Below are 11,603 nucleotides of genomic sequence, written 5' to 3'. Positions count from 1 at the left end.
AATATAGAGTAACTTTTACTATTTTACAAAGTAAAACCTAAATTGTCAGGACTATTAAATTCTTTATTGTTTCAAATAAATTTTATTTAGTTCCAATAAATTACATTGGGTTCAAATAAACATTTTATTTGTGTTAAATAATTTTTTTATTTAAAACAAATGCATATTTTAGACGACTCTGAGGCAAATATACTTTTACAAAGCTCAAATAAATTATAATTGATTAAAATAAATTTTTTCTCTGGATGTGGGTATATAGTAAAAATAAAATATACATTCGGGAAAAAAATATATTTGACTTAGAGCCAACTAGACTTTATATTTCTTTTTATTTTTTTTTTTTTATAAATTTTATTTGGTTTAAATAAAATTTTATTTAGTTAAAATAACAGTTTTATTAATGTCTAATAAATTTTTTATTCTTGTCTAATTAAATTTTTTATTCATGTCTAATAAAATTTTTATTTATGTCTAATAAAAATTTTTATTTAAAACAAACAATAAATAAAAATATTATTATTGCGAAGAATTTTTTTTTTTTAATAATATTCAAAAGAATTTAATAAATCTGAAGAATTTTGCTATTTATGGAAATAATTGAATTTTTGAGAAGAATTTCTTTCCAGTTTCTAGAAACAATTGAATTCTTTCGACGAATTTTAATATAATTTTTAAGAATAATTACATTCGAATAATTACATTTCGAGGAATTCGATTAAAATTTCATTAAAAATAATTGAAATTCTGCAATGAGTTTTACTATTTATGAAAATAATTGAATATATTGCGAAGAAATTTTTAAAAATAAAATTATAATTACGGTGATTATCCCTTGATTATTTTCGAAAAACTTAAATAAAATTCTTTAAAAGAATTTAATTATTTTTAATAGAATGTAAAGAAATTTCAATTATTTCAAAAATTTTCAATTATTTGTTTATAAAAATACAATTATTTTGAAACAATAGAATTAAAAATTTTCAAAAACCTTATTTTTCAGAATTTTGAAAAAAAACTTTGGGAAAATTCAATTTTATTTAAAAATTTTAAGTGCATATCTTTTTTTAAATTAATTAATAAAAATTTTAATTCTCAATCTTCGCACTAAGAAACATGAATACATTAGAATGTGACTCTTTATAAAATTCAATTATTTATCAATTATTAAATTAAAATACTTTGGAAATTCGATTTGTTAAAAAGTTTTTAATGAAATTCTTTAACAAATTTAATTATTTTATTTATTTTCAGTTGCATTTCACAAAATTTCTATCAATTCGATAATTTTTTTAAAAATTTATTTACATAGTATATTTGCATCAGTGACTGATTTTTTACTATCAAATTAATTATTTTTAACTAATTCAAATTTAGAGAACTGTATATAAATATCTATAAAAATTGAAATAAAACGCGATTTTTTAAAAACAAATTAAAAAAATAAAACTTTTTTTTATTTTTTTTAATTTAATATTAATTTATTTTTTTTTTAATTTGGTGAAAAAAATTCCCGCTTTGGCATAAATTTCCTGGCTTATTCCCGGCTTTCCCGGTTAGTAGACACCCCTGAATTAATATGAAAAATTAAAGAAAAAAAAAACCACTTTCAATTGCTTGAGAAAATAAACAAACAATCATTCAAGTAAGTCCTTTGAATAATCATAACAGAAGAAAAAAAGAAATCCACACTACAGGAAATATCAAAAGTGAAACAATTTATCCACAAGTCTTTCAGAAAGACGAAACAACTCACGCGAACCGGAAGCGTTGTCTCGTCGCGGCTCTTTTCTCCTCATAATTTTTCCTCAAAAAGTCACTATACCATAGAAAACACGACGAGAGAAAAAGATGAGAAAGGAGGAGGAGGAGGAGGAGGAGGTTAGCAATAGAAACTTTACGAAAATATAAATCTAAAGTCCAGTCGACTTAAATTAAAAACGATGATGTCTGCGTGGGGGAAATTACTCTCGACGGTTTGTTGAGAGAGAAAAATGCAAAACTAAGAGAGCGAGAGAGAGAGAGAGAGAGAAAGATAAAAAAGAGACGCGAACGAGTTTTTAAATATTTGATAGACTTCGTACAAAAATTCGTAGGCGAAGACGAGTAACGGGGATGGTGGCGAAGAGTGTAAAAGGGGTCAGAGCGAAAAGAGGGTAAAGAAAGAAGCTGGTAGAAAGGGGTGTTAGCAAGGGGTAAAGGGGGTAAAAGAGGGGGGGGGCAAAAAGAGAGAAAGTTGGAGGCAAAAAGAGAGAGAGAGAGAGAAAGGGGGATACAGAAGCGCGAATCGATTGTGCCAACATTAACGTGGAGGAACAAAAAAAAAACAGTAATTTACTTAGTAAAACATAAAGCCGCGGCGGCTAGCGAAGGAAGGCAAACACATTAAACATTTAGAGGGCATAATAACCCGTAGAATACGTAACAGAGCCGGCGCCCTTTTCACCGATGTCAATGAATAATGTACGTACACCAAGGTATGACGTAGGCTTCGACTTGTGTATTTTCACGGTAGGGTGGTTTGCACAAGAACGACAAAGTATTTCAGTAACTGGTCAACCGTTAATCAATTTCAAACCTGCCAAGATTACGCTATAGGCTACAAATTCCAACACTACTAACACACTACTGTATACAATTAGCAGATCTTCTTTCAAAGAATCGAAAAGAAAAAAAAATCTACCGTCACGAAAGGATTTTATTAATAGGATTTCTTTACTAATTTTTCCTATTGCTAAACTTCACTCTTTACTATTTAACCCCTTAACTGTTTGAGGAAAATGCAACATGATTGTCCCAAACTGCCCAGCGGAATCTGATACTTTTTCAAATAGTATAATATATTTAAATTATAACTAATTATTCAATTATTTTCTAAAATATCATTAATGACCCTTATAATTTCTTATAATTTTGATATAAAGAAAAATATCTATCAATTTATATACAAATTATATTTATTTTGAGTGATAGTGAACACGACCCACGGGTGGGTCGGAAACAGTTATGGCCATACTTTTTCACGACCCACCCGTGGGTCGGAAACAGGCAACGGGTTAAATCTATACTAGCAACAATTCTTCTTAGTTACTTACTAACTTTTTACTTACATTTTAAAAAGAAAAAAAAATTAACAACTTTAAAAATAAGAGAATTTAAAAATTTTTTTATTTAAATTTTTGTTGAAAACACTAAAAAAAAATTGAATTTTGGAAAAATTACAAATAATTGCAGAAATTCTGTTAATTTTTCAAAGTAATAAAATTCTTCTCATAAAATTCAATTATGTTAAAAATTTCTAAAAAATTCTCGACAAAATACCAATTATCTTAATAATAAATAACAATATTCTTCATCACTAAAGTTCAATTATTTTCAAAAATGTCAATAAAATTCTTGTCCTAATTTCATTTATTTTCAAAAATAAAATGCATTTTTCTAATTTCAATGATTTTCAATATTTACTATTTTAATAAAATTTCCCAAAAATATAATTCAATTATTTCAAAAAAAATTTAATACAATTGTACGCAAACATTTAATTATTTTCATAAATAATAAAAATTTCACAGGAATTCAATTATTTACAAATTTTTTATAAAATTTTTTGCAATAATTCAATTATTTTCATAAAAAATAATTAAAAATTCTAGAAAATAATAATTGAATTGAAATGTTGAAGACACTAAAAAAATTGAATTTTGAAGAAATTACAAATAATTGCGGAAATTCAGTTATTTTTAAAAGTAATAAAATTCAATTGTGTTAAAAATTGTTAAAAAATTCTCGTCAAAATCCCAATTATCTTTATAAACAACAATATTCTTCACCAAAGTTCAATTATTTCAAAAATGTCAATAAAATTCTTATCCTAATTTCAATTTTTTCAATTATTTTCAAAAATTTCTCTCATTTCAATGATTTTCAATATTTACTATTTTAATAAAATTTCCCAAATATAATTCAATTATTTCAAAAAATTTTTAATAAAATTGTACGCAAACATTTAATTATTTTCATAAATAATAAAAATTTCACAGTAAATTCAATTGTTTACAAATTTTTTTACAAATTTCTTTGCAATTATTCAATTATTGAATTATTATAATTATAATTTTTGAAATGAATTTCATTAAAATTTTTGAAAACAATTGAATTTTATTACTTTTGAAAATAATTGAATTATACCACAAAGAATTTAATGCCAAACTTTCAAACAATTGCTTATTTGCGAATTTCAAATTTATGCAAATTCTATTTTAAATAATTGAATTAATGTAAAAATTATTTTTTTCAAATAATTGAAAGTTTGTGTAGAATTTTTTAAAAACTTTTGTTTAATAATGAAATTCTTTCGGCAAATTTTATTAAAATATTAGAATATTGAAAACCATCGAAGTATAAGAAAAATTTTTGAAAATAATTGAAATTTTTCCATGATTTTTATTAAAATTTTTGAAAATAATTGAACTCTTGTAATGAATACTATTATTTATGAAAATAATTGAATTTTGCAATGAATTTTATTAAAATTTCTCAAAATTTTTGAAAATAATTGAAATTTTGCCATGATTTTTATTAAAATTTTTGAAAATATTTGAATTCTTGTGATGAATACTATTATTTATGAAAATAATTGAATTTCGCAATGAATTTTATTAAAATTCCTCAAAATAATTTAACTTTGTCGATGATTATTGTTATTTATTTATAAAGATAATTGAATTGTTGACCACAATTTTTAAAAAATTTTTTTGTAAATAATTGAATTTCTGGGAAAAATTTAATTAATTTTGAAAATAATTGAATTCTTGTTATTATAAAATAATAATTTTATCTCTCGGTCATCTTTAATTATTATGAAAGATAATACATAATAATAAATATAATAAACAAAATTTATTTGTTGATCATAATTTTTTTTAATTTTCTAATTTTCTAATTTCAAATAATATTTTATTATAAATTCGAGTTATGTATTTTATTTTTAGGATTTGGTCGAAAAAAGCTCTTCTTTAATAAAAAAAAAGCTCCAATTTAATAAAAAAAAACCAAATTTGATATTTTACTCCAAATATTGTGAAAATAAATTTACAAGACCAGCGTCGTTTTTCAAGACAGAAATCTGAATCGGAAATAAATTCTAAAAAAGTTCAGAATACCTCTGTGTAACGAAAAATGATCTTTAATGAAAAAAGCTCTAATTTGATGAAGAAAAGTCCAAATTTGGTATTTTACTCCAAATATTGTGAAAATAAATTTACAAGATACAAATTTTTTCTGAATCGGAAGTAAATAAAAAAAGCTCCAATTAGATATTTATAATTACTTCCTTTTAATTTCGTATAAAGAAAACTATTTTCGACGCTCAAGATGGAGACAGAAAAAAATTTTTATTTTTTTTCTGAAAACAAAACCATAAGTAACAATAGGATGCGATTAGTTTTCTACGCACGTGAATAGTAACTGTTCAACATATATTCATTATATTCAAATTAACTATTCCTCCCGCTTTATAAAGTAAACAGAAAAAAAAACAATTGACTTGGTTTTATTCATAGATAGCAAAGGTCATTCATTTTAATATTTATTCATTTGTCAAAAAAAAAGCGAAAATAAAATACGATTCGAAGGAAAAAAAAAATACTCTCAGAGAAAACTTGGTATGTATGTTTTTACATCGCTTTTTTCTCAAAGATACACCATAGTTACTCTCTTTCTCCCCCCTTCCCTCCACTCTCCAATAAAAGAAAATACAACAGAATTCCACATTTCCTTAAGCAGTTTCATGTCAACTTTTATGTCCCTCGTGGAACTCAAGCTTCGAAAAGCAGACATATCGAACAGTAAAAAGTAAAGTTTTTAATAAAATTTTCACATCCATCCGATATTTCACGCTTTTCCCTTTATAGATCCAGTCAAGCCCAACCTGTGAGTCTCGAGAAAAATAAACAGAAATTGAATTATAAAATATGGTTCAAGCTGACTATATACTTTATTGCTACCGTTTTCTTATGGCCTTGGTATGCTCGTAAAAAAAAAAGGAAAAACTTTGACGGCTTTGAAAGAAATAAGGTGGTATACACAAAGAGAGAGAGAGAGAGAGAGAGAGAGAGAGAGAGAGAGAGAGAGAGAGAGAGAGAGAGAGAGAGAGAGAGAGAGAGAGAGAGAGAGAGAGAGAGAGAGAGAGAGAGAGAGAGAGAGAGAGAGAGAGAGAGAGAGAGAGAGAGAGAGAGAGAGAGAGAGAGAGAGAGAGAGAGAAGAGGGAGAAGAGGGAGGGGAGAAAAAAGAATCAGTTTTCGTTATTTACAAAATTAATATCCTGAGATTTTCTGTTTTTCCCTTTGAGGCACATGTGTGTGAGCAAGAGAGAGAGAGAGAGGACCAATGTGGAAAACCACAAGAACGAAAACGTCGTCGACCCAAAACCAAACTAAGCGAAAGTTTGAAATTTACTGCCCGACATATTGGCTGTGAAACTGAAAGCGAACGAAATTAAGGCTAGTAAAACATTTTCCTGACACGCGTCCCTACAAACCTTCCCTTCCTTCCCTTACATATATATATATATACACATTCTAGAAAATACAACACCTCAAAATCTCATTGAGAACGAAAAAAAAAATCCCGCGATTCGCGAATCACAAACTTTCTGAGTTTCGTCTCATATTTTTTTTTCTCTTGCAGCAAAACACAAATAACAATTCTGATCAATTTAGCTTTTTCATTTCGTTAATTGATATTACGATTCAAAATATTAATGTTTATACCAAACAAAAAAAATAATAATAACAATATCTCTAAATTTAAATTAGTAAAGTTTTTACTAATTCAATCAGAATATTTAGTTTTAATTAATGAATCAGTTTTCTACTACAGTATTTATTTTTCATTAGTAACTTAATTCTGGCTACTCTTTAAATTTAAATTAGTTAAAATGTTTACTAGTTTGAATTAGTGACAGACTTTTTGTATTTTAATTAGTAAATTTTACTAATAAACATTTTTTCTAATTCAAATTTAGAATTATAGAAATTAGTAGAATTTTAATAAGAAATAGTTAAATACTAATTCAAATTTAAAGAGTATTTTATAATTTATTATAATTAATTATCTCTAAATCTGAATTCAGGGACATTTCCCTGACAATTTACTGACATTAAAATTCTTTTCCCTGACAAAATTCTGTTTACAGGAAAATATGAGAGTTTACGAAAAATAAATAAAATTTATCAATTTTAATAATTTCTAAAATTTATAATTATAACCCTACCTAAATTCAACTGTTTTCTACAATTTTCTACTAAACTTCATCTCTAAATCAATTATTTATTATTAGTTATTATTTTCAAAAAATTATAATAAAGGAATTCTTACAAATAATTTTGTTTTAAATATTTTGAAATAATTTTTGAAAGATAATTTAGTTTTTTAATAATAAAAAATTTCCAAACAATTGAAGTTTGGTAAAATCTTTTAAAAATAATGGAATTTTTTAAAAATATAAATAAAAACAATCAAATTTTGGAGGAATTTTAATTGCAGTAGGACCATAATTTCTCCGAAATTTTAATAAATCTAAAACTAAATTTTTATAAATTTTTATTTACATTGTTGGAAGATAATTGAATCTTTAAAAATTCTGATAAAACAATTCTAAGAAATAGTTTGTAAAAATATTTTATAATTTTTTGAAAATAATTGAATTTCTTAAATGAATTTTTGTATAATTTAAAAAAACTAATTAATTGTTTTATGAATTTTAATTAAAAATTTTGAACATCATTTTTTTTTCCAAATTGTTAAAAATTATTCTAAAATATTATTTTTTGTAAGTATTTGAATGTTTGGAAATATGTAATTGAAAATATTAAATTTTTAAAAATTAGAAGCTAATAATCATTAATTTTTATTCTTAAATTTACATTTACAGATTTTTTTATTAATATTTTTGATAATTCAATTATTTTCCATATTTACAATTAAAATTCTTAAAAAGTTGATTTTCAAAAATTGTAACAAAATACTTGAAAAAAATTAATTACTTTTAATTCAAATTTACAAAATTTCAATTATTTAAAACGATTTTTATTACAGATATAATTGAAAAATTTAATAATCTTAAAAAAAAATTGAAGAATAATTTTTGAAAAAAAATAATAATAATAATAATAATCATTAATTTTTATTCTTAAATTTACATTTACAGATTTTTCATTAATATTTTTCATAATTCAATTATTTTCCATATTTGCAATTAAAATTCTTAAAAAGTTGATTTTCAAAAATTGTAACAAAATACTTGAAAAAAATTAATTATTTTCAATTCAATTTTACCAAATTTTACAAAATTTCAATTATTTAAAACGATTTTTATTACAGAATATTATTGAAAAATTTAATTATCTTAAAAAATAATTATTCAAGAATAATTTTTAAAAGATTTGTTTATAGTTATTTTTTGCACTATAAAAATCAAAATAAGTTGCATTTTATACTAAAAATGTGTTAATTTGTTGCAATATTTGTAAAAAAAAAATCGAAAAAGTCTCAATTTTCTTAATTTCCCTAACAAAAAATTTTTTTCCTGTCATTTCCCTGACTGACATTTCCTGTCAGTTAGTCACTTTTGACTAAAAAAATTTTATTTTGAATTAGTAGAATTATACTATAACAAATAGTAAAATTTTACTAATAATAATATTCATGGACGAGTTTTCCCTTTTTTTATAGTAAAAAATTACTAATTGTTAATAAAATTTTACTAATTTTTTACTAGAATTTCACTAATTGCTACTTATCAAATTTATTAAATAAATATTTCATAAATTTTCGCTAATTTTTCACTAATTTTTTACAAAAACAATTTATTTTTAGAATATGTAATTGAAAAAACAAAAAAAAAATAGAAAAATTTTACTAACAGTTATTTTTAAGTATGATTCAGATTTAGAGAGCAAATAAAGTTAATTATTTAAAAATCAATAATATTTAATGTTTAATTTTGTGGATATAGAGAAAGAAATTGTCAAGGTCCTTGAAAAGGAGAATAAATTATCATTATTATTAACATTTTATAGTCGAAAATTTAATTTTCCGTAAATTATATAAAAAAATGAAATTGTAAAAGTCCTTGAAAAGGACATGCAATAAAATAAAATATTGTTGTTCGTAAATAATTCACTTTCAAGGTTTAATTTTGTGTACTATATAAAGAAGAAAATTCTTAAAATGTCCTTGAAAAGGATGTACGTAATAAATGTAATAAATTATTAATATTTATAAATAATTTATATTATAATTTTTCCCACTATTTATTGAAATCTTTATTTTAAATTATTTGTTATTATCATTATTATTATTAATAATTTCCTAACTATTATGGCCTTCAATTATCAATGTTTAATAAATTATTCACAACTCTATATAGACTCTTTTTATTTTGTATTAGTTATTACTGAGAACAAATTACATTTATACATTATACTGAATCATTTAATTATTGCTGATTTAATTACAATAAAATTAATTATTTAAATTTTTTATTATACGTTCAATAATTTATTTATTTAAAATTAATTAACATTAATAATTGAATAACAAATAGTTATAAAACGTTTAAATTACGTTTCATATATTATCTAACAAAGCCTGATGATTGATCATCTTGTCATTTTGTGTTTTAAAAACTCGCCAGTCGAGTAAAAAAAAAAAGAATTATTTTAGAAAAAAAACTCATGTAAATATTAATGAGTCAATGCGAACAATTGTATACCGATATAAATATAATTAAATAAAGTGATAAATTCAAAGACAAAAGTTTTTAAAATCATATGAGTAGTGACATCTTTAAACAAAGCAATGAACTAAATTTTTCTTCTGCGATAAAACAGATTCAAAATCAAGTTAAATAATTTCTTTTGTTACGAAAAATAATAAATGTAAAATTTACATTTAAAATCACACCCTAATTTTCCAATAATAAATAATTTTTGAAAATAAATTAAGATAAATAATTTCAACAGATGTCAAAATAGTAGAAATTAAATATTAAAAAGTGGCAAAAATATATGTGAAATGTAAAAAATAATAAAATCAAACTCACCGAAAATAAGCAGAAATTTTCAAAATAATAAATTAAACTCACCGAAAATAACCAAAATAAATCAATGACAGTGGGAGGTGAAAAGAAAATTTTTTGGACACCGCTGTAATATTCTGGAACAAACAAAAACAAAATAATTATTATAAAGAGAACAATTCGGAAATTATAATATAAATTAAATAAATTTGTATCAATTAGAATTAAAAAGAGAAACAAAAAATTAGAATTAATTATCAATTGCGCGCAAGGAGGAAAAGATTGAAAATAATATTAAGATATAGTGCTAATTACTCTTTAATGTAAACAATTTCCATTTACTTTTTTCAAAACTATTTTTGAATATTAAAAATCAAAAATCTCAACAACTGTCAGAAAAAAACATTCAACAGATACGAAACAAAATACCGGAACAAATTTTTTAATCAACATTTTGATAAATACTTAAACATAAAAGATTAGTCAAAAAAAAGTGTAAAAATTCACGTAATTTACACTGATTTTATCAATATTTTTATACACAATAACGATTCATGCGAAAGAACAAAACGATTCATAACCACACTATATCAACCACTTGTGGATTCAAGACTGAAAAACAGGTTTAAATTCAATCAATAAACTATTATTTTTAGAGTCATTTAAAAATTTGTCAATCATTTCTCTAAAAAAGTCATGAACAAGTACCATAAATATATATCAATGAATAATAATACTTATACGAATATGAATTAAAAACTTGATTCGCGAATTATTTTTGTTAGGACCTCGAGCCGCGACGTCAACGCCATGTCAAAATTATAATCAAACTGGAAAAAATAAATAAAGAATACAAATCTTACCACAAGGGAAAACAAGAAAAAAACACAGGAATAAATAATAACAAACTTAAACACAAAATTCACTGATAAAAACAAAGAATATTGGTATAAATTTCCCAAGGTTTAATCGGCGAAATATTTTTGGCAGACAACTGCATGTATACACAACGAAAGTGCTGCTGAACATGGAACATTCTTTAATTAATTTCCAACTCTCGCGGGAAAGTAGGGATTATGTTTTAAAAACAATAAAAAAAAAATTATTTCGTTATTTCATCAAGCAATATCAAATTTGAGAGTTAAAAATAAATATTGTTAAAATGTAAATAAGAAATGTTTTTTTTTACCTTAAATTGTTAAATTTATGTCGATTATCAACATCCTAATATTGATGAACTCTTCCAAAGAAATCACTAAATAATAATACTCTTTCTATTTTGTTGCAGAATTTTCGAAAATATATTTTTTCGAAATAAACTTGAATAATTGAATTAAAAAACACTTTATGCAAAAACTTTAGGTAACTAACGACAGTTGGAAAAAAAGTGATTGAATTTATTGATGTTGGTAAGTATTTTCCCCGACACAGACAAATGCTGCCATCTGCATGTAATTTTCAAAATTTATATGTAAGTAACAAATTTTTCGAAAACTTAAATTTTTTGAACAATTTTGAAAGTTAA

Source organism: Leptopilina heterotoma, unplaced genomic scaffold (genome assembly GCF_015476425.1).
Source record: "Leptopilina heterotoma isolate Lh14 unplaced genomic scaffold, ASM1547642v1 Lhet_114, whole genome shotgun sequence".
Lineage (NCBI taxonomy): Eukaryota > Metazoa > Arthropoda > Insecta > Hymenoptera > Figitidae > Leptopilina > Leptopilina heterotoma.
Note: the sequence above shows the minus strand (reverse complement) of the source record.